The 27,756-nt window shown below is 34.6% G+C and overlaps 1 pseudogene; it reads left to right on the forward strand.

The window, feature by feature from the left end:
* Positions 1 to 15,731: 15,731 nt before the first annotated feature.
* Positions 15,732 to 27,756, forward strand: part of LOC111536552 — a 109,100-nt pseudogene continuing 97,075 nt past the window's right edge.

The following is a 27,756-nucleotide window of genomic DNA, read 5'->3' on the forward strand; positions in this document are numbered from 1 at the left end:
TATAAAAGCCAGATAGAGACATAGAGTCATATATATATATTTACTCATATACACACAGACTATATATATATATATATAAAAAGAGATGTATGTAGACATATATAGCCATGCATATACATTTATAGATGTAAATGTAGTTATGGATCTATGGATATATATTTGGTTATCTAATGGATTACCTGAATAGATACATTTCTATAAACACACTATATATCCAGATAGAACAAAAAAGATGTAGAAAGCTTGAACAAATTAATAACAAAGAGATAGAATATGTAATCAAAATTTTTTAACAAAAAAGGCCAGCATTAAAAAAGAATTCCACCTAACATTTAAGAAAGAATGAATATGAATTATTTTAAGCTCTCCTCTAAAAATAAAAGAAGGAACACTGAAAACTCACTTTATGAGGACTGCGTCACTCTGATTCCAAAGCCAGACAAGGATGATGTCAGAAAATAAAACAACAGAACAATATTTCTGATGAACATAGATGTGTTTATCCTAAGTAAAATACTTTCAAACCAAATTCAGGAGCACACCGAAGGGATCATATACTGTAACTAAAAGGCATTTATTCCTAGAACTAAAGGACATTTCAACATACAAACATTAACCAACTTAATGTATGACATTAGTAGAACAAAAGGCAAAAACCTTATAATTATCTCAAAAGATTAACAAAAGGCATTAAACAAAACGTAACATACCTTCATGACAAAAAAAAAAAAAAAAAAAAAAAAAAAGAGTCAACATGATAGGTATAAAAGAAATGTACCACAGCCCAATAAAGGCCTTATGTGTAAAACCCACAGTTGATATCATAATCCATAGAGAAAAAGTGAAACATTTTCTTCTAAGATTCAGTACATGGCAAAGGTGTCCACTCTTATCCCTGTTATTTAACATAGTATTAGGAGTTCTAAATAGAGCAATCAGGCAGGTAAAAGAAACCAAAACATCTAGAGTGAAAGATTGGATGTAAAAATATCTTCGTTTGCAGATGACGTGATTGTATAAGTCAAAAACCCTAAAGATTCCATGGAAACCTGTTATAACTAATAAAGGAATTCAATAAAATTATGAAATACAAAATCAAAATACAATAAGCAGTTGCAATTCTATACACCAACAACAAACTATCCAAAAGGGAAATAAGAAACCTATCCTATTTGCATTAACAGTAAAAATAACAAAAATTTAAAATACTTAAGAATCAACTAAAGAGGTAAAAGACCTATACACTCAATATTATAAAACATAAGTGTAGAAACTTTTAAAAGACAAAAATAAATAAAAACACATTCTGTGTTAATATATCGGCAGTATTAATACTGTCATAATGTCCATACAAACCAAGGCAATCTACACACTCAATGCAATTTCTATCAGAATTCCAAAGGCATATTTTTCAAAAATAGAAAATAAGTCTGAAATTCTTATAGAACCACAAAATCCCTGAATAGCTAAAGCAATCTTGAGCAAAAACAGAGCAGGAAATATCATGTTTTTTGACTTCATATTATATTACAAGGCTATAGTAAAGAAAACGATGTGGTACTGACGTATAAACAGATACATAGACCAATAGGAGAAAAGAGGGAATGCTGAAATAAACCCACATATTTAGAACCAACTGTTTGTCCATCAGGGTGCTAAGAACACACAATGGAGAAAGGATAGTCTTTTTAGCAAATGGTGCTAGGAAAATTAGATATCCATATGCAAAACAATGAATCTGAGCCCCTATTACACAACATACTTAAAAATAAACTCTACATAGATTAAAGACTTAAACATAAAACTTGAAACCATAAAACTCCTAGAAAAAAAATATGGAAAAAGTCCTTCCTGACATATATTTTAGCAATAATATTTTGGATATTATACCAAAACACAGGCAACAAAAACACAAACAGACAAGTGGGATTATACCAAGCTAAAACAGCATCTTTGCAACAATGGAAACCATCAACAAAATGAAAAGACAACTTACAGATTGAGAGAAAAATGCAAATTATGTATCTGACAAGGGATTGATATCCAAAATAAAGGGACGCTTACAATTCAATACCAAGAATACAAATAATCCAATTAATAAATGAACAAAAATCCACAAAACAGAAATTCACATGGCCCACAGGCATATGAAAAGGTGTTCATCTAATCATCAGGGAAATGCAAATCAAAACCACAATGAGATATCATCTCACATCTGTTATAAGAGTGACTATCAAAAAAAGAGAAAGATAAGTGTTGGCAAGGATGTGAAGAAAAGAAACTCTTGTATATTATCTCACACCATACACAAAAATAAACTCAAAATACATGACAGGCATAAAGGTAAAGCTTAAAACTGCTAACTGATACAGCCCAAATGGAAAACAGCACGGTAGTTCCTCAAAAAACTAAAAATATAAATACCACTTGATTCAGCAATACCAATCTTGGGTATGTACTCAAATAATGGAAAACAGAAACATGAAGAGAGCCCTGAACTCTTCTTTTAATTGCAGCATTATTCACAATAGCCAAGATATGAAAACAGCTTAAATGTCCTTCAACAAATGAACACACACACGCACGTGCGCAGACACACATACATATTATTCAGCCTTTATAAAGAAGAAAATCCTGCCATTTGTTACAACATAGAAAGAGCTGGAGGACTCTCTACTAAGTGAAATAAACAAGACACAGAAAGAGAAACACTGCATGATCTCACCTCTATGTGTTACCTAAAATAGTTAATCCCAAAGAAACACAGGGTAGAACAATGGTGGCCGGGGGATAGGGAGAGAGGAGAATAGGGTGATGTTGGTCGAAGTGGACAAACTTTCAGTTACGCGAGATAAATAAGTTCCCATGATCTAATGTACAGCACGGATTAAAAGCACTGTATTATATACTTGAAATTTACTAAGAGGGTAGAGCTTAAATTATGTCTTCTTATCATACACACAAAAAGCAAGCAAAAACTATGTACAGGTGATAGATACGTTAGTTTGCTGGTATGGGAGGATAATTTCATCAACAAGGTATATGTTTATCGAAACATCAAGTTACACACCTTAAATATATACAATTTGTGTATGTCAATAATATATAACTAAAGTTTTTAAAAATAAAACAAAGCTGTGAAAAAACAACAACAATTAAATCTAAAGGGCAATGGAATGTCTTTCTAGTGCTGTGAGAAAATAACTTTCTAACAAGAGTTGTACACCCAGCAAAACTATCTTTAAGAATGACAGCCAATAAAATGTATTTTCAAATATCAAAAATTGAAAGTGTTTAGCACCCCTAGACTTACATTAAAGTAACTTTTGAAGGGTGCTTTCTGCAAAGATTGCCAAAAGTTCTAACGTGCAAAAAAAAATAATGAGCATAAATATTGATCTATCTATTGATCTATGTAGTCACCTATCTATATAAATATTGTTCAGCAAATAATGCTAATGAAGTAATGATAATTATAAAGTAATAATTTTTAAATGTCTGGTATATGGTGGTTGAAAATGAGGAAGATCACAATGCTAGATAGCAAGATCATTGAACTGTGAAGGCAAAATTAGAATTAAAATGTTCTAGATTGCATTTTTTCAAAAGGTGTGTTTGTTTATGTTTATTTTTTCAAAAGGTAGATTTGTTTACATTTTTCCAAAAGGTAGGTTAAGGTATTAACTGCTGTTTTCTAATTATTCATAGTCAAACTCCAAGGGTAATTCTAACAGTAAAACTTAGCTGTGTATCAAAAATATGTCATCCCTCTTTCAATATTGTGGCCAATGAGCAACAGCCCAGCTAGAGAATACATTTCTCAATCCCCCTTGTGTGTGGTCATGGGACCATTACTGAACATTGAAAGGGGTGCACAAGTAGTACTACCAATTTCCACGTCTGAATTTAAAACATGCAGTGCCTTTTTTATTTTCTATTTTCCTATCATTCACTGAATGCAGAAGAAAAGGGAAACTAGCAATATAAGCCCTAAGAGTTAATAAAGTGAGCCAGCCAAAAGAAGCATGGGGTCGGGTGCTGTGGCTCACACCTGTAATCCCAGTACTTTGGGAGGCCGAGGCAGGCAGATCACGAGGTCAGGAGATCAAGACAGGAGATCAAGACCATCCTGGCTAACACAGTGAAACCCTGTCTCTACTAAAAATACAAAAAATAGCCAGGCATGATGGTGGGTGCCTGTAGTCCCAGCTACTCCAGAGGCTGAGGCAGGAGAATGGCATGAACCCAGGAGGTGGAGGTTGCAGTGAGCCAACATCATGCCACTCCAGCCTGGGCAGCTGTGTGAGACTCCGTCTCAATAACAACAACAACAACAACAAAAGAAGCATGAGTTTTGAATTATAACATAAAATAAAGCTGCTTATTGATTAGGAATTTTCACATTGCACTGTTTCATTAGCAAAATTTATCTTTTATTGTATTGAACAACTGAAATTTTGGGGTTTGTCACATTAGGTACTATTACCCTAACATAGATTAACCACTAAAAAAATGTAAAAACAAAATCAGTCAAGTAGGAATATAAGAATGAGGAATAGGAACAAATGGAAGAGAATAAAAGAAAAATAGAAATAGTAAAACAAATAAAAAAGTCAGGTATTTTTAAAACACAAGTATATTCATAAACACAATAGAATGTATATGAAAATTAAGTGAATCACCTTCAAATGTATGGTTCAAAAGAGAAAAGCACAGTAAAAATTTAAAATAATTGTAAAAGGAAAATAATAGTATATTATCCAAATGTGTGTGGTATAACAAATGTGGTACTTTAATGTTAATAACTTTATTTTTGTTACAAATGATTAAAAACTGAACATTTATGACCCAATAATCAAACATAAATTTAGAAAAATAAAAACAGAATAAACACAAAGAAAATAGAAGGGTTTAACAACAGGCAGATTTTTTTTTTTTTTTATTTTTTTTTTATTTTTTTATTTTTTTATTTTTTTTTATTTTTTATTATACTTTAAGTTCTAGGGTACATGTGCATAACGTGCAGGTTACATATGTATACATGTGCCATGTTGGTGTGCTGCACCCATCAACTCGTCAGTACCCATTAATTCATCATTTATATCAGGTATAACTCCCCAATGCAATCCCTCCCCCCTCCCCCCTCCCCATGATAGGCCCCAGTGTGTGATGTTCCCCTTCCCGAGTCCAAGTGAGCTCATTGTTCAGTTCCCACCTATGAGTGAGAACATGCGATGTTTGGTTTTCTCTTCTTGTGATAATTTGCTAAGAATGATGGTTTCCAGCTGCATCCATGTCTCTACAAAGGACGCAAACTCATCCTTTTTTATGGCTGCATAGTATTCCATGGTGTATATGTGCCACATTTTCTTAATCCAGTCTGTCACTGATGGACATTTGGGTTGATTCCAAGTCTTTGCTATTGTGAATAGTGCCGCAATAAACATACGTGTGCATGTGTCTTTGTAGTAGCATAATTTATAATCCTTTGGGTATATACCCAGTAGTGGGATGGCTGGGTCATATGGTACATCTAGTTCTAGATCCTTGAGGAATCGCCATACTGTTTTCCATAATGGTTGAACTAGTTTACAATCCCACCAACAGTGTAAAAGTGTTCCTATTTCTCCACATCCTCTCCAACACCTATTGTTTCCTGATTTTTTAATGATTGCCATTCTGACTGGTGTGAGATGGTATCTCATTGTGGTTTTGATTTGCATTTCTCTGATGGCCAGTGATGATGAGCATTTTTTCATGTGTCTGTTGGCTGTATGAATGTCTTCTTTTGAGAAATGTCTGTTCATATCCTTTCCCCACTTTTGGATGGGGTTGTTTGTTTTTTTCTTGTATATTTGCTTGAGTTCTTTGTAGATTCTGGAAATGAGCCCTTTGTCAGATGAGTAGATTGCAAAAATTTTCTCCCATTCTATTAATAAAACAAAAATACACAACACATAATCAGCAAATCCAAAAGCTTTTCATTTCAAAAAGACCCATGAAGAGAACAGGGCTCTGGCAAGTTTGATTTAAAAAAGTGAGAGAGAAAACAGAAATAAATCATGTTAAAAATAAAAAAGACGATACAAGGAGATATTGTAATAATTAAAGTTAATTAAAAAATATAAATAATTCCATGAAAATGATTTGGACTCTTTTAAAATTTAAAAACTTCCTGGAGAAAAATATACTTATAAAATATGTATTAAATAATGTTGAAATCAATTAAAAACTTGGAATAGTCCGTTAGAGATAATCAGTTAAAAATATTTGCTGCACATGTATCCCAGTACTTGAAGTATAATAAAAAATATATATATTTGCATAATGTGAATACAACACTGTGCAAATATGACTTTACAAGTAAGTCTCCAGTTTCTGAGAAAAGATTATACGAAATTCTTTTTGAATGTTTTTCTCTTCCTTTCGTTTCCAGATTGCTTTAGCAGCTTTTTTTGTGTTGATTTTCAATATTGTCTTGGATCTCATTGAGTTTCCTCACAATCCATGCTTTGTATTCTTTACCGGCCATTTCTAAGCTTTCATTTGTTTACTGACTATTGCTAGAGAGCTAGTGTGATCCTTTGGTGGTGTCATTACATTCTAATTTTTTATGGTGCCAAAATTTTTCTGTGGTTACTTCTCATCTGGAGATGTTGGCGTTTCTAATTTCTATAATTACTTTTATTCAGGTAGGACTTTTGTTGTCTTTTTATTTCTTTCTCTAAATATTTTTTTTTTTTTCATTTCCTTTTCCCATTGCCCCCCTCCCTAGTGTGTGTGACTGTAAGGAATGCTGGATAGGGTTCGTTGGTTTTGCTTCTACAGCCCTATGCTCTTCTTTCAGCAGGTTTTATATTGGGCTGTGCAGTTCAACCTACAATCCAGTAGGTAAAAACTTACAGGTAAGAGCTGCCTGTGACCCATGCAGCTCAGTATATACTTGATCCTTGTTTACCGTCTGTTGCTTCATGCAATGGCCTAATTTGCAAGATGCCCAGTAGTCTGACCTCCATGCTTAGCCCCAGGGTTGTGAGGTTACAACAGTTAGGGTCTATCTACAGGGCCCCTCATGGGAGGCAAAAGCAACTGCACTGAGAAAGCATTTGCTGCATGACCACCAAACACTCAGAGATGTGCCTAGGCCTGGAACTGGGGAATTGCCTCAGCCTCAAATTGTTTGCATAGGAATTGGGAGTGGCATAAACTCCTAATCCAGGTGTAAGCACACCAAATGCCTGGGAATCTGCCTGGGCATGTAGCAGAGAAGGCCCCCCTGCATGAGGATCTCTGAACAGGAAGGGTGAGGTGGCTCAGGCTACTAATCCAGGCAAGTTGCTGTTCCAAATGCTTGGAGATTTGCCTGGGCATGGGGCAGAGAGGGTGTCACTGCACCACAATCTATTTCTTAGAAGGGTCAGGTGGCTCAGTCTGCTGATCTAGATGAGGGATTGCTCAAAATTCCTGGAGATACTTTTGGGCCTGAAGCATATAAGGACTTCTTGCACAAGGATCTCAGCACAGAAATTGTAGGTCAGGTCAGGCTGTGGATCCAAGTGAGTGGGTTCTCCAAATGCCTAGATACCTGCCTGGGCATGGAGCAGAGAGGGCCCCACTGCACCATGATCTATGTCCGTGAAGAGTGGGGCAACTCGGGTTGCAGTTCCAGAGAAGTGAGTCCTCCAAATGCCTGAATTTCTGCCTGGGAGTGGAGCAGAGAGGGGCCTGCTACAGCAAGATCTCAGGGGAACAGTCTGGGGCTCTCAGTCATGGGACACATAGATTGGGTCTAGGTCATCAAGGTGGCTTTGGCTGCAAGGTTCACAGCCCAGGAGAAATTGCAGCTATAGCAGCTCTCCTCCTGCCCCAAGTTTGAGATGGGGGAGAGCAAAATTCCATTGCTCCATATATGTAAAATATATGGTACATATAATAAAATAAAAATGATATTATATAATAAACATATAATATATTTAGAGAGAGACACACACACAGACACATACACTATTTAAATCAAAGCTCCAGTTCTACAATGTATCCTTCTTTATTTTGCTGCACATTTTTGAAGGCTTAACGGTATGGACTACTTTAGTGGACCTCCCATCTTCCGGCTTCTAGTAGACTTTGATGAATGGAAGGCTCTGACAAAATATCAGAAGGTGGGAGAAAGAAGAGTTACTTATTCCTCTGCTTTCTTCCCCATTGGTTTATGGCAGATAGTTTTTTTCCTCTATCAGAGACCACAAACCCTAGCAGTCTCTCTCTCTCTCTTTCTCATTCTCTCGCACCTCTCATTTGTTTGTTTTTGTTTTTTGGCTTTTTAAAATTTTTATTTCTGTAAATGCTCCTTTGACTTACCTTTTCATTCTTAATGGTGGTAATCACTTCCACCTTCATTTCACTAAACTGTATTCATATTTTTTAAATTAGTTTTAATATTAAATTTCTGAGAAACTAGTTTAAGTGTAATGTCAGATTTCTGAGATCCTTACTGATACAGTAATTTACTCCAAAAGTGGTCCCATAAAACAGATTCTCAAAATGAGATTCTGGGATTGGTTTGCTCACATATTTGAGGATCCCCCAAGGACAATCTCCTTGACCAGAAATAGAAATAAATTGGTCAGTAAGTGACTCTTTGACCATTCTGGACTTTGACTTACCTGATTTAAACACCATACAATTGGATACGTACAGTAGCATAGTTGATGTGGTATGTATGAGACCTTGTTGGTGCAAGTCTGAATGCACAAGTAAACCAAACAGGTAGGAGGCTCAGACTCTTAGAGTACCTACTCCTGTTACTTTGCTACCTGACCCATGGCTCATACCAACTGCCAAAAGCGGGAGATTCCCATTTACCAAATAATGAAGGAGCAAAAGAGTACAGTCCTAGTCAATAGGTAGATTTTCATGACAAACCAGCCCCATTGATGGCCACTGCACTATGATCCTATTAAGATGTGATCTTAAAAGATAGTATTGAAGGGAAATTCTCTCAGTGAGCATAAAATAGATATGTGTGTATTTTGCAGAGTGAAGTCCTAGTTTATAGGTTGATTTTCATGACAAACCAGCCCCATTGATGGCCACTGCACTATAGTCCTGTTAAGATGTAGTCATGAAAGATGGTATTGAAGGGAAATTATCTCAGTGAGTAGTAATTAGATATGTATTTTGCATGGAGGGAAAGATTATCTCAAATATGGATTTACAATGATTTATAGGCAGTGACTAATGATATGGCTGGTTAATCAGGGACTAAAAAGGATAAGATTTGAAGAGCAATGACAAGTGGTTGAGGTATTCGATGGATCTCTCAGAATAGGTACATAGTATGATTATATTTATGAGCCGTATAACTGCCCACCAGAAGAAATCTACAGTGGAACATGATCTTTAATCAAGTGGACAAGGTGACCTATTCTGAATGTCAGTTAGTCTCCTTCCTTGGTCACCCTGGCAATTATCCAATGAGATTATGAAACAAGTGTCTGTGGGGGCAGGAATAGAGGCTAGGTATGGGCTCCAAAACTTGAACCATTTTTCACCAAGGTCAAAAAAAAAATAGTAATTTCTATTCATTAATAAGGAAATTAGAACAATGGTATGATATTCATTAAAAAAATGAAAAGAAAATGTTTAAGGAATTTGACAAAACCCAGGCTTGTTGAGTACACAAAATAAGGAACAATCTCAGATGTTATAGTGCAATTAGGGAAGAGAATTTGTTTATAATATGAATCCATATGTAAAATGCTTATTCCTTTTGATATATTAAAAAAACTCACTTTTAGAAGATTACACTAAGGGAATAATTGCACATATTCAAAATTCTGTACACATAAGGATTCATCTTATGATATTTTTAATAATATTAAAAAGTTGAAAAATCATCTAAATATCCCTTGATAGAAACTGACTAAAGAAATTCTGGAACTTACATAATATATAGCTATTAAAAATTGTTAAATATATTTCTGTTTCCTGAAAAATGTACTAATCATATTATTGACTAAAGAAAAACAGTTTATAGAACACCAGTTATCTTATTTATGTAAACTTCTATTCAGGACTTTTCTGCAAAAAAGGCAAGGTTTCTGGTAATTTTTATTTTTTTCTTATAATACTCCTGACATTTTGAATTTTATAATGAACAGATATTGTTTTTTACAAAGCATCCAAGATATTTTTAAAGGAAGAAAAGATTGTTTCCAAAAATATGCTGTTTAGAAATGTGTCATACAATCCTACTGGATTCATACTTTATTAGTAGGAACACATATACAATGCTTTCCACCCTGCTGCAAATTATATTATTTACTTTCGATTATTCCAAGGGCAAAACTTTTTAAAAACATCTCTACCTCTAAGTCATTATTATTCATTTCATTAAAATTGCTGCTTATATATGTGTTTTTTATTACTATAAATATATCCGCAAAGCAGTTACTTTATGTTAAAGATCATATCTTTGTTATGTGTTTTCCCAGCTAAGTTTCTAGGGAAGAGGTCAATTTAAGTGACACTATTCTCTTGCAAGGCAATCTTTTAAAATTTGTTTTAGGCCTTCTAAAATGACTGATTTGGTATGATTTCTGTTATATCAGATCTTATGTAGTATACTGAAATGCCAGGGGTTTGGTGTAGGTCCATTTGCTCACCACACAGAAAGTGAATCACTGAGACAACAATTACTGCCGGGAAGAAGGCAGATGACGTCAGCAGAGTGATGGGAGCCAAACTTCAAATCTGTCTCCTTAGCTGAGTAAAATTGGGGGTTTAGATAGTGGTGGAGAAAATCTAACTATGTGTGTGGGGGGGGGGAATAAATTAGGGACAAGAAAGGAAGCATTCATGATGAATGAGGGGTCTGGTGTCTCACTGTCTGGATACGGTAATCCGATGAATTTTAGTTCCTTGCCCAAGGACTGGTTTCCTGAGGAAGGAATTCAGATAAAGTAAATATTTCAAGTTTTAAGATTAGGGAGTGTCAATTTCCATGTTTACTTAAAAAAGTCATTAATATCATTTCTATGGGGACATCAAGCTGGTTTCACTTAGGGATTTTAAATTTACTATATTTACTATATCTTGTTTTGTTGTTACTGTTAATTATAGTATAAAAATAAGCCTGTAATTTTTACACTTTTGTGTAAATAATAATTAACTAGGAGATTATTAAAAATAAAGATCCTTGGCTCTATCCCAGAGATTCTGATTCAGGTACAAATTATCTATGTATTGAGTAAACATCGCTGGACATATTTGAGAATAGGAATGAGATCATACCTCTCATTCTTGTACTTTTTAGCATGCCTAGAGGATGGTATTACTCTCTATAACAAGGCTAGTAAGATTTTCCCAAATCTTGAGTTGGGTGATCAGTATTTACTTTTGTCATTATAGTTGGATTTTATGTATCTCTCAGAAAACCAGTTATAAATATGCTAAAAAATAATAACCCAAAAGTCTATATAACAAATATTGATTAATGCATTCATATAATTATTTTGCCATTGAAATGAATGATTCCCTTTTCATGTATTTTCTAAACTGTATGATATTTGTATGGTTTATATAACTGTCATAACTCTATTTTATGAGCCAAATATTACTTATAATACTTGTTCTCAAACTTGAATGCATATTGGTATTACCTAGTGAGTTTAAAACAAATTACTAATATCTTGGTCCTAGAAAGAGATTTTGATCTGTCAGGGTGAGGTCTGATATCAAGGTTTTTAAAAGATTTTCAGGTAATGTTAATGTGCAGCCAAGGTTGAGAATCACTCTTTTTCAAGACTGGAAAAATAAAAACCCAGAATTGCCACAACGTGGACTGAGTAGGATTTTATTTAATTACTTATAGTACTAGACTTCTATTCAGTAAATCTACTTTATGCATTGCTATGTGTTCATCTCTCAGATCCTGCTCCTCTGATGTTTTTTTTTTTATTCAAAATAGTTACCATTTCAAAGGCCGTTGACTCAATCCATACTTTAGAATATAAGTTTCTCGAGGATGCAAAGATTGCCTTATTTCTATATACTATGGATAGGTCTTAGGTCTTAGCTAGGACCCTGACCTTGCTGTGTCTTGTGGGCACTTCACAAGTGCTATAAATAAAGATGAAACCCTTCTCCTTGAGCTGAGGACAATCAACAAGAATCTGACTTTTCCCCAGGGACTACAAGTGAATGTAGTTTGAAAGAAAAAGAAAAAGGTTCAACTGTGGATCAAAGCTCTGTCAGGAAAGAGGAAGACTGATGATTAGCTCTTTAGTGTCATATTTGTGCTGGGAAGTTAACCTCTCTTAAGAACCAAACACTGTTTGAGACAGGATTGTCTTCTGGAAGAACTCCAACTAACAACAGCCCTTCACCTTTTGCACTTTAAAGAACTCAATACATTTTGTATTCTGTATGTATTTTTAAGGCTGACTGCAGGGAGTCAAATTCAGTGTTCAAAAACAGGATTCTACTTAAGTTCTGAAAAACACCGCTACGAGAACCATCTTTCTCTTTTTCGCTTCATTTTCCTTTTTACGTAGACCAGCAGAAAACTCACATTGCTTTTTCTCTCATTCAGCTCTGTGCATCTGTGTTTCTAATATGACAAGAACTGATAAGTACTAAGTCATCAGAGCAGTCATTAATAAGAAAACATCTACAGTTCATATTATTTGAAAGACATCCAAATGTTGAAAAGAACAAAATATTATTGAAAGGGAAAATTGATGCATAGCATGACAAAGGAATAATGCATTCAACTTAATCAAATATTTGTGAAATATTTATCTCTCATATATCCATATGCATATATACACACATATAATATGTACATAAAATATTTAATTCATTCTTTCTTTCCTTTATTAACTCTTTATCAAGCCCTTACCATTTGTCAAATAATTTTCTAGTGAAGAGTGGGATGCATTTGCAAATGAAATGGGTCTCTTTTTTAGAGAGCTTATATTCATGTAAAAAAAACAGAAAATAAATAATATTTGAGTATAAAAGTTAGAGTTCACTACAGAGGTGTGGATTGGATACAAAAATTTGAACATTGTCAGCATAGAGGTGTTACATAAATGCATGATGTGAAATTGCATTCTCAAGAATATTACTGCATATAGAAAAGAAAAGTCCACAGACTAAGCACTTTGGCACTGAGGAGATACGCAGAAATCAGCAAAGAAGGTTGACAAGAACCAACAATGAGGTAAGACGAAGATGAAGAGATGATCGTGTTTTGGAAGCCAAATGAAGAAAATGTAAGAAATGTGTTGAATGGTGCAAATAATTTGGTAGGGTGAGGACTGAAGTCTAGCCATTGGATTGGGCAATGTTGAGATAATTTGGGGTCTTCACAAAAGAAATTTCAGTGAAATAATTGGGATAAAAGACTGAATAGACTGTGTTTAAGAGATAATCAAAGGAAACAAAATGAAGAAAGTGATTATATACAACTATTTTAAAATAAATCTCACAAAAATACTATGAACATTTATTGATGCATATTAGGTTAGTCAGAAAGTTATTTAGAGTTTTACACTTTTTAAGGATGATAATTAGAAATGTTGAAAAAAATAGTAAAGAAAACATTTCCTCATTTAAAAATTAGTTTTAGAATTCCATTTTAATGAAGATATTTATTATGACATGTTAAAATTATGGACCACAGTTTAGTTTTCTATGAAGCCTCGATCTCACAAGAAGTTTAATAGAGGACATTAAAGAAATTATTAGGGCTTAGAGGAATTCTTCCATTTTGGAAATATATTGAGTACCTTCTGTTGACATAGTTTGTCAATAATTTTATGTAATTACTTTGTATAACAAGAAAGCCTACTGGAACTTATTTCCAAAGGGAAAGCATAGTGAATCTCTAAATTTAACTAATCTTTTCTTCTAAAATAGTATTTTAAAAACAATATACGCAGGATGAAACTTTAAAGATATCTTGGGAGGCTGACACAAGCAGATCACAAAGTCAAGAGATGGAGTCCCTCCTGGCCAACATGGTGAAAACCCGTCTCTACTAAAAATACAAAAATCAGCTGGGCATGGTGGCATGTGCCTGTAGTCCCAGCTACTCGGGAGGCTGAGGCAGGAAAATCACTTGAACCCAGGAGGCGGAGGTTGCAGTGAGCCGAGATCCCACCACTGCACACCAGCCTGGCGACAGAGTGAGACTCCATCTCAACAAAATAAAAAAAGTATCAATATTACTGCTCAAACTGAAGCTATGATTAGTATCTAACTAGTATAGCTCTTCACCTTCAGAATAACATGACTCTGTATAAGCCCTTCCACACATTATTGTTTCAGAAATGAGCAAAGATCCTGAAAATAGGATTAAAAAGAGTCATGAAGGCCTTTAAGAACACTCAATGGAAGTTAAATATAATGTCTTAGTATGCACTGGTTCATAGTCTACTCATGTGTTGCTTTTAAAATAGATGAAAGGGCATTACCAGCTCTTCCCAAACTGATACAACTAACTTCAGAACAAAGAAATATATGATTGTCATGGACTGAATGTGTTTCCTCAAAATTTATATGTTGAAAAGTAACCCCCTTATGTTGTGTTTAGAAGGTGGGGCCTTTGGGAGGCCATTGAGACATGAGGGTGAGACACTCATGAATGGGATTGAAGTCCTTATAATAGTCTGAAGTGGCTGTCGTTGTCCCCTTCCACCATAAAGGGACACTGCTAGAAGGCATCAAATATGAACCAGAAAATAGCTTTTACCAGAAACCAAATCTGCCAACACCATGATCTTGGACTTTCCAGGCTCCAGTATTGTGAAAAATAAATTTCTGTTGTTGTAAGCCACCGACTTGTGGTACTTTGTTATAACGACTTCAACATCATATGGTAAGACAGAAAAATGAAATTGGCGTAAAAGTATTGCCCACCACTGTTATATGAGACACTATAGAGCAGTGTTCAAAAACAGGCTTGGGCTGGGCACGGTGGCTCACGTCTGTAATCCCAGTACTTTGGGGGGCCGAGGTGGGAGGATCACAAGGTCAGGAGTCTGAGATCTGCTGGGCCAATATGGTGAAATCTTGTCTCTACTAAAAGTACAAAACAATTAGCTGAGCATGGTGGCACGCACCTGTAGTCACAGCTACTCGGGAGGCTGAGGCAGGAAAATCGCTTGAACCCGGGAGATGGAGATTGCAGTGAGTCGAGGTCACACCAGTGACTCTAGCCTGGGTGACAGAGCTAGATTCCATTTAAAAAAAAAAAAAAAAAGCACAGGCTATGTAACCAGACTGAATAGTATTGAAAACTGACTCTGTCATTTGAAGATTAAGTATGGAGAAATACAAACATAAATAAGATCTAATTGCTGCCTTTAAGATATTTGAAAGTGGTTGAAGAGATAATATTTCTATAGAAGGATTAGGATTATTCACAGTATAGTGTTTGGGACATGATGGGGAATGTCTGCTTTTTAGGAAAAGTTCACTATCTTAATAAATATGGTTTTTAAATATATGAAATAATTAAATTAATAATACAAGTTGGTTAGATCAGATATGCTCCTATTGTATTTTCAAGAGGTTTTAAATTTATAACTTATTACACATAAAAGAGTTCATTCTCTCTAAACTCAGTACCCCACAATTATTCGCTCCATACAATATTTTTCTGCCGTGTAGAAAATTAAAACTACAACTGAACAATTCATATTCTTACGAACTTATCTAGAGCTATGCCCTTAGAAAACTTTGCACCTTTCAAAGGGTATGTTTGGAGTGGAAGAAAGTTAGAAAGAAAGACAATATGTGATGTTGTTAACTTATTTTCCCCGAGTTATTTTGAAACCATTCTCATAATCTTATAGACAGTTTGTTTTTTTAATAAAAATAGAAATTTGCTCTTCTCACCTTAAAGCTTATAACTTACATTTGCCTTATCTGAGATCCTTCCTCAGGAAACAATCCTTAGGCCTCTCAAAAGCAGCAAAGAGCTTCCCCTGCCCTAAAGGCTGTTTTCCTAACTGACCACTGCTTCTTGTTGACCAACTCCTCTTTCCTATTATTTATGTATTTATTTATTTTTGATTTTTTTAATTTTAATTTTTTTTTTTTTTTTTTTTTTTTTTTGAGACAGAGTCTTGCTCTGTCGCCCAGGCTGGAGGGCAATGGTGCAATCGCGACTCACTGCAAGCTTTGCCTCCTGGGTTCGGGCCGTTCTCGTGCCTCAAGCTCCCGAGTAGCTCGGACTACGGTGCCCGCCACAACACTTGGCTAATTTTTTTGTATTTTTCCCGGTTAATTTTTTGGATTTTTAGTAGAGACGGGATTTCACCATGTTAGCCAGAATGGTCTCGATCTCCTGACCTCGTGATCCACCCGCCTCGGCCTCCCAAAATGCTGGGATTACAGGCGGGAGCCACGACTTTCATTTTTTTCTTCCACAAACAAACCTTTATTAATTTTCACCATTATGAATACGGAAAATCATAATACTTTCCTTGATTATTCTAGAGTCAATTGTATATCTATTATTTTAGAGGTGTGGGAAAGTCCAAGCACAACAGGGAATTAATACTATTGAATTAACAATGTATCTCCCAAGTTTATAACTGACATTGTCAGTAACAATTTCCACAAGGAAAGAGCATGACTGTAACAAACCCAAAACACAAAATGCATGTCATATACAATAGGTAGCATGGTATTGCCAACACATTTATTTTAGTCTTGTCATACCCTAAGCAGAGAACATAGTCTTTCGTGTTTGGAATTCTGACCTGCTGAACTGGGACTTGATTTTTTTTAAGCTATTATATTTTTGGTAGTTAAACAGCAATATGAAACTAATACAATGGCTAACTCAGAAAAGTTATCAGGATGCTTGATAGAAAGGTGTTTTAAAAATAATATATAGAAGAAAAATATATTCCTTTTCCATTTTCCTTTTTTTTTTTTTTTTCTGAGTTTTTTACAGTTTAGGTAGACTATGCCTTTGAAGAAATCTGAAAAATAAAGAAAACTACACATTCTTCTTTTGAGGAAATATTATCTGTACATTCTTAAAACGCGGGCCACCATGAAACATGACAGTTGATTTTGTCAGCTCATTTGACAACTTATTGCCATAATCCTTCTTTGTTACATTGATAGCCTGTCTAGAAAAAATAAAGAAAAAGAAAAGCCATTTCAGAGAGTGCCTCTAGGTCAGAGGTATATGCTGTAGTTTCCTAACCTCCTGCCAAATTTTTTAACTTTGCGGAGCTCCTGAAAAACAGGTTATGTCAAGTTTAAAATAAGCATTTCTTGGCCTTTTGTCCCAGAATGAAACTCATAAGCTAACCTCAGTTTGTTTATACAACCCCTAAATCTAAATTTAATCATCCCTATGGAATTAATTTAGGCCCTCCTTAGTCAAAAGAAAAATCAGATGGCCCTCTCGCTCATATCCTTTAGTTGGCTCAAGTATCAGGGGCATAATTGGATTTTTAAAAGCACGTATCTTCCAGCAAGTACTGTGTTGTGACCATATTTAATATATTATGATAAAATAAACTCTTCTAAAGTCTTTACAGTACTAGATATGGGAAAATGGCAAGAGGAAGGAGTTGAAGGAAAATTTATTCATACATGGAATTACCTAAGTGAAAAACTTGAAGGTTTTCTTAATTATCCTTAATAGCTATATTAGCAAGCTGTGACTAAAAATACTTAATTTTAATGAAGAATATCTGTTTTGTGTGAAAACAAAACTGTTCTGTTTAGTGACTATCCATGCTTCGAACTAGTTAGTATTAGGTTAGGCAATTAAACTGCCAATCTCAAGTTGAAATATAGACATTCCCGTTACAGGAATGAAGGGGTATTCTGCCAGGGAAGAGACATGATCACTTGGATGTAGACTCCTGTGTTGAGTTGTCTGCCTTATTATGTCAAAGCTGGGGAAAGCGGTAGGATTGACAAGCTCAAAAAACATTATTCTTTAAAGCAGGCAAATATAAGACAAATGAATTATTTCTTTGTCTAACTCTGTGTGTAAAACTCCAAAGACTAAATGGTTTGCCAAATGTCTAATAAACTCTTACTATGTACCTAGCACTCAAAAAGATAAAATGGCTTTGACTCAATATGCAGAATTAGCTGTCTTTCTGCACCTTTGTATTTTTTCTAGCCTTTTGCTAGAAAGTTTATTGCTTTTCCTTTTACTCTTCTGCAGTTATTATGACTTGGTATAAATTCTAGAAGACCAAAAATGAAATTAGTTTTAGATTTTACTGAGGTAATTCTTTCTAAGGCAGACTTCAGGAGTTGAGTTCAAAAGTACAACATAAATCTCAGGTCTATCTTACAGATTTCAACCCTTTCATTCTCCATGACCTGACTTTGAGTCAGTGGCATCACAGGCATTACAGGCACTTAAGGAACCATTTTCCTTTTTCAGGAACTAATCAAGTTTTACCCTCCCACTCCCCCACCCCCAACACTTATCAATTTAGGCCAAAGAACAAAGAGGAGTAGAAATGAGAACAATAGAATAACTACTTTTTATATAATTAAAAAATTCTCGTAAATTCCCAGTTACATCTCAGGAAATTTGTTTCCGTGTTTGTACACAACAACCTAGCTGTTCTTTGGTTCATCTGGCTTAACTTTCCTCGACAGAGGCCAAAACAAAAGCTTTCCTGGGAAAAGTTTATTGCAATGATTGAGTCAATTATCTGTAGTATTCCAGAGCTCTCCTCTGTTTTTGAAAGGATCTTTAGCTATTAAGAACCCTGAGATTCAGTTCCCAGAAGTAATTCTATACTGTTTCTCCCTGGGTTATGTCCCATGTATACCTTGAAAACTTACTTTAGTCCCATTCATACTTCAAAGCCTTATTAATGAGAGATGAAGCCAGCTGGACTTCCTGGGTAGAGGGGAGACTTGGAGAACTTTTCTGTCTTACAAGAGAATTGTAAAATTCACCAATCAGCACTCTGTAAAATGCACCAATCAGCGCTCTGTAGCTAGCAAGAGGATTGCAAAATGCACCAATCAGCACTCTGTAAAAACACACCAATCAGCACTTGTAGCTAGCAAGAGAATTATAAAATGCACCAATCAGTGCTTTGTAAAATGCACCAATCAGCACTCTGTAAAACGCACCAATCAGCACTCTGTGAAACGCACCAATCAGCAAGAACTTAAAGTAGCCAATCTCAGGGAGGATTGAAAATAGGGCATCCTGATAGGATAGAAACAGAACATGGAAAGGGACAAATAAGGGAATAAAAGCTGACCACCTCAGCCAGCAGCAACAAGCCACTTGGGTCCCTTTTCAGCTGTGGAAACTTTGTTCTTTGGCTTTTCACAATAAATCTTGCTGCTGCTCACTCTTTGAGTGTGTGCCACCTTTAAGAGCTGTAACACTCACTGCAAAGGTCCATGGCTTCATTCTTGTCAGCGAGACCACAAACCCACCAACAGGAAGCAACTCCAGGCACATTAATTTCATAATTTTTTAATAATTCTAATTTTCAATCATATTTTTTTCTGTTTCTCAATTGTGTTTTTACCATAGATCCCTGGCAAGGCCTAAGAAATATACTCTTTATTGATCAGCATTTGCCCTGGAGAGCCAATGTACAGCTCGTCTCTCATTCTGTTTGTTTATTAACATAAATTGCACATAATTGGAATAATGATACCTCATTGTTCATAAGAGTTTCTCATCTTTGGTGTATATGTGACTTTTAAAATTTTACACTTATATATGAATATATGTACGTATGTGTGGATGCATCAATCTATCTATATCTATTGATCTATCGATCTATTGTCTCTCTATAATATACATATGTGTGTGTGGGGGGAGAGAGAGTTCTATAAATATAAAAACCTGTGAATCCACTACAAACATGAGATGTATATTACGAACAATATCTTGTATCTACTCATATACATTCTTTGACAGTTCTTGTAGTTTACAAATAAGAAAGTGATCACTTTTTAAAATCTCACATTGGTCATTTCACCATTCCCTTGCTTATATCCATGTCTCTATCTATCTATCTATCTATCTATCTATCTATCTATCTATCTATCTACCTACCTACCTACCTATCTACCGATCACCTATATCTATATCTGCATCATCTGCCTCTCTATATCTTTTTTATAAATACACTAGTTTCTTTTTTTTTCCCAGTCATTCTGGCCTTGATTTTTTACTTTTCTTTTCTTTTCTTTTTTTTTTTTTTTTTTTTTTTTGAGATGTAGTCTCACTTTGTCACCCAGACTGTAGTACAATGGCACAATCAAGCCTCACTGCAACCTCCGCCTCCAAGGTTCAAGTGATTCTACTGCCTCAGTCTCCTTAATAGCTGGGATTACAGACATGCGCCACCATGCCCAGCTAATTTTTGTATTTTTTGTAGAGGTGGGGTGTCATCATGACCTCGTGATGTGCCCATGTGGGCCTCCCAAAGTGCTGGGATTACAGGCATGAGCCACCCGTGCCTGGTTGCTTCATTGTATTTCAATATGGGAAATTTATAACAATTAATAAACCCATATTATTATATTGTTACTTTATTAAGAGTTTTTCAGTTTACCTTAATGTCTTCTTTTTTTTCAGTTCCAGGATCCCATACTGAATACCACATCACATGTAGTTATTATGTTTGCTTAAGCTTCTTTAAACTATGGCCGTTTCCAAGACTTTTCTTCTTTTTAATAACCATGACAGTTTTGAAGAGTGCTAGTCAGGCATTTTATAGAAAGTCTCTCAATTTGTCTAATGTCTTTCTCATCATTAGATGGAATAATGTGGTTTTACAAGGAAGGTCACAGAGAAAGTGCGCCATTTTATGTATCATATCAAAAGAACATACTATCAACCTGGTTTATGACTTTTGATGTTCACATTGATCACATGGTTGAAGTAGTGTTTATTAGGCTTCTGAAGTTAGAGTTACTCTTTTTCCCACTTTCTATACTGTTCTCTAAAATGAAGTTGATATGCACAGTGTACCCATAAATAATGAGGAGTTATGTTCTCCCCTTTTAGGATGGATTATCTACATACTCTATTTGTACTTTGTCTGTGTGAAAATTTGTACCTTCACACCCATTTATTAATTTATTCAATCATTTATTTATATTTGTTTTTGGACTCATGAAGATTTATACTTTAAGTTACAATTTGGTATTACTTTATTCATTGTGGTGTTCAAATTGTTCCAGCATTGGCCATTGGTAACCCTTTCAATGGGTGCTTCTGTTATTTGATATACTCCCATCTCTCTATATTTTTTAACTGACCACTTTTTTTTTTAACTTTCTGGCCTTAAAAGATGCTCCAGACTCATTTTGTATATTTCCTGACCCAGTCCTAAAATCAGCCAATTATCTGAGAAACGCTGGTTCTTTTATTGGAGGATGGTATTAGAAATTGAGATTTGGGAACTTACGTATGTCATTTACTTCTGAGATATTGCTTCTTTTAGGCCCTCTCAGCTAATGAGGAAAAGAAATATATCTGTACATACTAACCTGTGTAAATACACATATCTATAAATACTTATATGTGTTACCATTTGGATCTATATTCATATATATATGTGTGTGTGTGTGTTGAAATTTTTATATATATATAATTTTTTATAAATTTATATCTATATATAAAATATGTTGAAATTTAATTGTCATTGTGATGGTGTTAGGTGATGGGGCCTTAACAAAGTGATAGGCTATGAGGGCTCCATCCTCATAAATGGATTAATATCATTACCAGAGGAGTAGATTAGTTATTGTGGGAGTTGATTTGTGATAAAAAGGATCAATTCAGCTCATGTCTCTCTCTATATATCAAGTGTTTACTTCTGCCTTCCATCCCTGCACTGGGACATTACCCACACCAGATGCTGGTGTCATGCTCTTAAACTTCCTAGCCTTTGGAGCCACTAGCCAAATAAACTTTTCTTTTTTGTTTGAAGAATTATCCAGTCTGTAGTATTCAATTATAGCACCAGAAGTGGACTAAGACATCTGAGAATGTCTTAATTTCTCCCTCATTTTCAAAACACAATTTTGCTGGATATAAAACTATTGGTTAACAATTTTCTATTTTCATCACTTTAAATATATCATTCTACTGCCTTTTTCCCTCCAAAGTTTCTGCTATGATACCCACTGTTAATCTTATTGAGAATCCCTTGTATATAGTGAGTTACATGAGTTTCTCTTGCTGGTTTCAAGATTCTCTTTTGGCTTTTGAATATTTGATTGTTCAGTATCAGTCTTCTTGGGAACTTCTTGGATTTGTAGATTCATGTATTTTCTCAAATTTAGAGAGCTTTCAACCATTAATTCTTCAAATACTCTCTGTACCCCTTTATCAATCTGTCTTTTCCTTTTGAGACTCATGTGATCTGTATAGTAGTCCTTTTAATGAAGTCCCTTAAGTTTTTTAGTTTATGTTTACCCTTCTTTATTCTTTTTTACTTTTTGCTTCTCACGCTCAATTATTTCAAATGACTAGTCAAGTTGTTGATTCTTCCCTCTGCTTACTTGCATCTACTGTTGAATCCCTTTTGTTAATGTTTCAATTCAATTATACAAATTTTTTAATAGAAGAATTTTGATTTGGTTTTCTTTATATAATTTCTGTAGTTTTGTTGACATTTTCATTTTGATCTTATATTGTTTTTCTGATTTTTATTAGGCCATGTCCATCTTTCCCTTCTGGTCTTTAGGCATAAGGGCAATACAGTTACTTTAAACATTTTTGTCTAGTAAGTCAAAGCCTATGTTTCTCTAGAGACAGTTTCTGCAACTTGATTGTTTTTGTTTGTTTGTTTTGAATGGATCTGGTTTTTCTGATATTTTTGTATGTCTTGTTATTTTTGTTGCTGTCAAAAATTGAATACTCAAAAAAAAAAAAAAAAAGCAGATTCCTCTCTCAGTCTTTGAAGACTGGCTCTGAGCCAAGGAAGTCATTCTCTAACCAGCAGAGCATTTTTTGAATCCTAGAATCAGCCTGATATGAGGCTGAAGTTCTTCTCTGGTCTTTTCTGATCAGGAGTCTCAGATTAGACTTTTAAAAAAATTCATCCTTATGCGTGGTATACAGCTGCTTTTTAATATCTTCATTTCCCAAAGAGATTCAACCCAGCTTTTGCTAAGAGATTTAGATTGTCTATTGTACATGTCTACTCATAATCTTTTAACCCCAGGTGCCTATGATTCTTTGTCTGCCTGCAGTATAAGATCTGTGCCTGCCTCTTTCAACTATGTTGCCCGGACTGAGCTCCAACGTAAGATAAAGAGGTAGCTCCCAGAGAGGTTAAAACATTAAAAATAATATCTGTTCTGTGTCCTTCAGTTTGAGAAAGAAAATTTAAAACAGGGCTGCAACATCCTGCAGACCAAGACCATGCTGCACCAGGAAGGAGGTGGGACAAGTTTGAACAAAATCAATTTAAAACTTACCATTATTTTTAAATTTCTTGATTGAATGTTCACTAGTTGCTGTAGACATTTGACTGTTTTTCAGAGGTCTTAAAAAGTCTATTTCATCAGTTTTTTGGGTTTTTGTGTGTGTTGCATTGATAGAAGAACAAGATCATGGAGTTTCCTGGTCAACCATTTTGTTGATGTCACTCTTAGACTTTGATTTATGTTTATAAATATTATATGCTTATAAAGCTATGATAACATTTTCTACCATAGAAGGGGGAATTTTCTTTTTCCTTGTAATTCTATCAATATTTGCTACATATACATTTTATGAAATTTTTAGATGCCTATTTAATTAGAATTGCTTTATTGTCTTGGTGAATTAAATTTTTATAATTATGTAATTTTCCTAATGATGCTTTTTATATCTCTGTGTTATATAGTATAAACATGAAACACCACGTATTTTTTAGTAATTTTATACCATATTGATTTTCATCCTTTTTTTCTCAACTGTGTGTATTTCTTCTGTATGTTGTTTCCTTACAAGGAACATAGCATTGGGTCTTATTATTACTGTTGTTGTTTCTATTGTTATTATTATTAACATTACTCAACCTTAATAACTGCCTTTTAAATGGTCAATTTATTATAATTGTTGTAAATATTGAAATATATAGACTTCTTTCTAACATGGTCGTTTTTTATTTGAATTTGACTCACTAAACGTCTTTTATGTTTGTTCTTTCTTAACACACATATACCGAGAAATAAACAAGCACAGAAATCTACATATATGCCTTTTTCCTAATTGGAAAATACTGTTAGATGCTTTCATATTCTTGATCTGTCAATAACCTGTGCCCTGACTATTATGCTGTTGTTTTATATCATTTAAATTCTAGATAACTATAACTATAATCTTCCTCCTCTTTTCTTTGTTATTAGATATATTTGTTGACAATTAGAAAAATTATCAAATTATTTAATCAACTTTACCTTGTATATCTCTTGCAACATCTGTTCTATTTGTTCATCTTATAATTTGGATAGATCCTCCAAAAAGATTTTCAAGGTGAGTCATTCTATTGCAAATATTCTCAGGTCTTCATGTCTTTGTAAGAATTAACTTATCCCAGCCTCTATTAAACACCTATTTATGTGTTTTCTACTCTTCAACTGGTTTTTAACTTTTTGTTTATTTGTTTTGTAACTTCTATTTCTTTTACCACTTTTATTTTCCTTTTGAGAGGTGAAACCAGCTGGACTTCCTGGGTAGAATGGGGACTTGGAGAACTTTTCTGTCCTACAAGAGGATTGCAAAATGTACCAATCAGCACTCTGGAGCTAGCAAGAGGATTGTAAAATGCACCAATCAGAGGTCTGTAAAATGCACCAATCAGCAGGACCTTAAAAGTAGCCAATCGCAGGGAGGATTGAAAAAAAGGGCATTCTAATAGGACACAAGTGGAACATGGGAGAGGACAAATAAGGGAACAAAAGCTGTCCACCTCAGACAGCAGTGACAACCCACTTGGGTCCCCTTCCATGCTGTGGAAACTTTGTTCTTTCGCTCTTCACAATAAATCTTTCTGCTGTTCACTCTTTGGGTCCGTGACACCTTTAAGAGCTGTAACACTCTCAGAGAAGGTCCACAGCTTCATTCTTGAAGTCAGCGAGACCACAATCCCACTGGCAGGAACCAATTCTGGACACACTTTGGGAAAGTTTGTTAATATTGTTTCTTAACTCATTAGTTCATTTTGTATATGTATTTACTCAACTATTTATCCTACAATTTCTAGTTATTTCTGAGTTCTTTTTTCTGTTTCATATCACTAAAATTTTCTCTTTTAATTTTTAGTGTATATATATATATATACACACACACATATATCTTATTATAAATTCATATAATCATTTTAAATGACCAATGTGGTCTACTATCTCCATCTTCTAGTATATTTGTTATCCAGTTATTTTTTAAAGTAGTTATACTTCTCAGATTTCTATTTTTGCCTGTGACACTGAAATAAGTCTAACTGGAAATGCATATCACACATCAAGGGCTGGCCAAACTTCAGTCAGTGTCACTCACACCCTTTCTCCAGTAGTACACTCAAAGAGAAGGATAGGTGGATTCTTAGAGTAAGCAGCCCCAAGCACAGAAAGAAAATATTATCGTTCACTCCAGTTTTATATCCATCTATAGGGAATTTTTTAAGTCAGTACCTTGCTTTAGGAACCTGAGGGAAAAACAGAATTGAAGAAGGTATGCCCTAGATCAGCAGTGTGCAGAAAATATTCAGTGGAATAAATACACCCCAGAACTAACTTGGTTTTGTACAGGATTTTTACTAAGAATGACTTATACATTTTAAGGGTTTATAAAAATAAATAATAATAATATGTGACAGATCTATGTGGTCTCCAAAATGTAAAATATTAAACATCTGGCCCACTACAGCTAAAAAGTTTCCTTATCCTTACCCCAGGTTGTAATCAAATGGCTTTAGGAGTTTGAAGAGGAAAGAGAAGAGTAAATGTTTAATGCTTGTCAAACTTCATGAAAAAAAAGCTTTTGCACTATTTTGCCCATGTGGACTCCTGGCCTAAGGGATGTATCTTTGTCACAGAGTTTCATAGTGAAGAGGCAGGTGTTGATTAAAACAAGGCAACGGCAGGGGATACTAAGGAGCAAAATTCAACTATTTTAAAAAACATTTTCAGCTCTGCATTCTCCATGTATATACAAAAACACACATTCCCATCAATTCAAAATGTCTTTTATTTCCATAGGATGTTTCACACAGTTGATATTTACTTTCTTAAAAAATGTTTACAGATGTTTCATTTATTTCTTCCAGGTTCCTCTTGAGGGATTGTGACACCAGCTCATGTTAATTCACCATTTGGAGAAGAATGGAATGAAGAATCATACTTTTTAATTTGCTAAATCCTGTCACATTTTTTTTTCTTTTTTCTCTAGCATTGAAGAAAATTGAAACAGGTGTTTTGCTCTCAAACTAAAGATAATTTCCAACTTGTTACCTGGTTACCAACAAAGAAAAAAGAGAAACATCTTAATCATTCCAGACTCTGCCTGCTTGGGCTCTGTCACTCTTTATATGTGTTACTTTGGATGAGTTACCTAAAGAGTTATCTGTAAAATGTGAGTAATAACAGTAACTAATTTACAAAATGGAAATAAGAATCAAATGAATGTTTTTACGATACTTACCACTGTGCTTAACATAAGTGTTACTAAAGTGTCTATTAAATAAGCATAATAAGAAAATATAAACAATTTAATATATTACTACATAATCTTGCATTTCAAGGGTTTTAATAAGGTCACTTACATTGTGATGACCCAAATATTTGCCATCTTATTACTCTTCTTTTTTGGGAAGTCAAATCTAACTTCTTGTTTATAATATGAGTTTAAGTTACTCTGAATTTACAATTATGTCTTGTAATGGTTAATTGCATCTCTCAACCTGACTGGTCATGAAGTATCCAGATTAAACATTATTTCTAGGCCTGCCTATGAGGGTAATTCTGAGTGAGATTAGCATTTCAATTATTGGACTCAATAAAGTAGATTGGCCTCTCCAAAGTGGGTGAACATTGTCTGATCTACTGAGGCCTTAAATATAACAAACAAAGAATGATAAATTAGGCTGTTTTTTTCTGCCTCACTCTTTGAGCTAGATCATCTCATTTCATCTTCTTTAGCCCTCAGGCTGGCTGTGTTTTCATTGCTTCAGCAAATTAAGCCATCCCTGGATACCTAGTATGCAGCCATTGATCTGGTAAATGATTTTTCTCCAAACCTGTCCCTGTGGTTGACCAGAAAAAGTTTGCTTTCAGCTGGCAAGGCCACAAGTATACCTTCACTGTCATACCTCAGGGTTATATCAACTCCCTAGCCCTCTGTCAGAATTTAGTTAACAGGGATCTTGATCACCTTTAGCTTCCACAATATAGCACAATGGTCTATTACATTGATGATATCGTGCTGAATGGATTTAGTGAGGAAAAGGTACTGCCTACTCTGGACTTATTGAGAAGACATCTGTATGTCAGGGAGTACAGGAAATAAATCTCACTAAATTCCATGGGCCTTCTACCTCAGTCAAATTTCTGGGGGTACAGTGTTATGAGTGGGGCCTCTTGAGATATTCCTTCTAAAGTGAAGGATTAGTTGTTTTATCTGGCCCTTCCAACAACCAAGAAATAGGTACAACTCCTAATGGACCTTTTTGGATTTTGAAGGCCACATATTCCTCATCTGAGTGTGTAGTTTCAGCCCATTTA

The sequence above is a fragment of the Piliocolobus tephrosceles genome, chromosome 12 (assembly GCF_002776525.5).
Source record: "Piliocolobus tephrosceles isolate RC106 chromosome 12, ASM277652v3, whole genome shotgun sequence".
In the NCBI taxonomy this organism is placed as follows: domain Eukaryota; kingdom Metazoa; phylum Chordata; class Mammalia; order Primates; family Cercopithecidae; genus Piliocolobus; species Piliocolobus tephrosceles.